Consider the following 2,043-nt stretch of genomic DNA (forward strand, 5'->3'; position numbering starts at 1 on the left):
GGAGAAGAATGCTGTTTCTATGCTGATAATTCAGGAGTGGTTATGGATAATCTTGACAAATTAAGAGAGGACTTAAACAGGCATCAGCGAAAACAGGAGTCCTGGTACCAACAGTGGTTCACTGCCTCACCATGGCTCACTACCCTTATTTCTACTCTGGTGGGGCCTCTCATAATCCTTATACTTCTCTGCACTATAGGACCCTGTGTAGTTAATAGGCTTATAAATTTCATAAAGGAAAAAATAAAACAAATACAATTAATGACATTAAGAGTTCAATATGATCGCCTGCCCATTTCCCCCCTAGAGACACCAGCCTAACCCAAGGCAGGACACCAGCCTACCTAAATCAAGATCTGGCCAGTTACTGGAGCTCTTCCACAGGCTGAGGTGATGATACAGAATAAAAGGGGATTAAATCTACTAACGGCTGAAAGGGGAGGCATCTGTTTATTTTTACAGGAAAAATGCTGCTTTTATGCCAATAGATCCGGGATCGTCCAGGATAAGATTAAAAAATTCCAAGAAGATCTAAAAAAGAGGAGGTGAGAGTTTCAAGAAAAAACCCTCTGGACCGGCTTACATGGCTTCTTGCCCTACCTCCTCCCCCTACTTGGCCCCCTCCTCACACTTCTCTTTATCCTTACTTTCGGGCCCTGGATATTTAACAAATTTATGAGGTTTGTTCACCAGAGAATAGAGGCAATCAAGTTACATCAAGTCGAGGTTCATTATCACAGGCTCGCTAATTGGGAGCCAGGCTCTTACAAGTGGCCACCCTCGTATGATTGCCTGACCCCTTCCCTCCATGTAGCCAATGACGGGTAAGACCCTCCCAAACAGATGAACCTAAGACAGGGACCATGAGGGTAATCATGGTTACCTGAGGACGGGCAACTTCAGCACCTGAGGAGAGGCAACCTAAGACAGGACATGGAGAGGCGCCATGGCAAGTAAGATTCATAGCATCCAGTGATGGGTAAGATCTCCAAAAGAGAGACAACCTAAGACGGGTTATGTTTCTCCACCTTCACAACAAAAACAAAAGGGGGAATATGTTGGGCCTTCGGGACCCTCATACTTGTGGCATAGAGGAAAATAAGGCCTAATGTAACTTCCTGAGCTTGACTAAAGTTTAGCAACCTGTCTCTAGCTGGTCACTTCCTCGTGGAGGTGACTCAGCAGGGCCCGATTTTAGACTGTCTCTGCCCAGTAACAGTTGGCATGGTAAATTCCCAGTGGCCCACAGTCATCGCCCCAGGTGACGCATTCCTATACCCATCCCCCTTTCCACACCCCTTTTACTTAAACTATATAAGTTGATGCCTATTGCAATAAAGTGAGTTCCTGCCTCGACAAGACTCCCGACTCGGTGTGGGTTTTGAGTCGCCAACACTCACCATCCCACTCAGCCCCCAAGAGAGGGACCCAGGCTGGTCCTGGCCTCTCCCCCTGTGCCGTACCTGTTGGAGCGCCCGACATTCAAGTCCCTGAATTCCATCCCCACCCTCACAAAAAATTAACTAGTCAATAAAATACAATTAAAAGGGTTGGAGAGATGGCTCAGCAGTTAAGAGCACTGGCTGCTCTTGCAGAGGATCAGGGTTCAATTACCAGCATCCACATGGTGGCCAATGACCATCTGTAACTCCAGTTCCAGAGCATCAATGCCTTCTTCTGGCCTCTGTGGGCACTGCATGATGTACACTCATACATATAGAATAAAAATAATGAATAAAATTAAAAAAAAAAAATTTTATGGAGGCAGAGACAGGTGGATCTCTGTGTGTTCAAGGACAGCCTGGTCCATATAGTGAGTTCCAGGACAGCTGGGGCTACAGGGAGACCCTGTCTCAAAAAGACCAAAAAAATTATTTTTATTTATTATTTTTATTTTTATGTGTATGAATGTTATGCCTGCATGTAGCTAAGTGCACCCCTGTCATGCAATGCCCGAGAAGGACAGAAGAGGCTGTTGGATCCCCTGGAACTGGAGTTATAGATAGTTGTTAGCTGCCATGTGGGTGCTGGGAATCGAACCCC

This window comes from Nannospalax galili, unplaced genomic scaffold (assembly GCF_000622305.1).
Source record: "Nannospalax galili isolate Female #2095 unplaced genomic scaffold, S.galili_v1.0 scaffold385, whole genome shotgun sequence".
Classification (NCBI taxonomy): Eukaryota; Metazoa; Chordata; class Mammalia; order Rodentia; family Spalacidae; genus Nannospalax; species Nannospalax galili.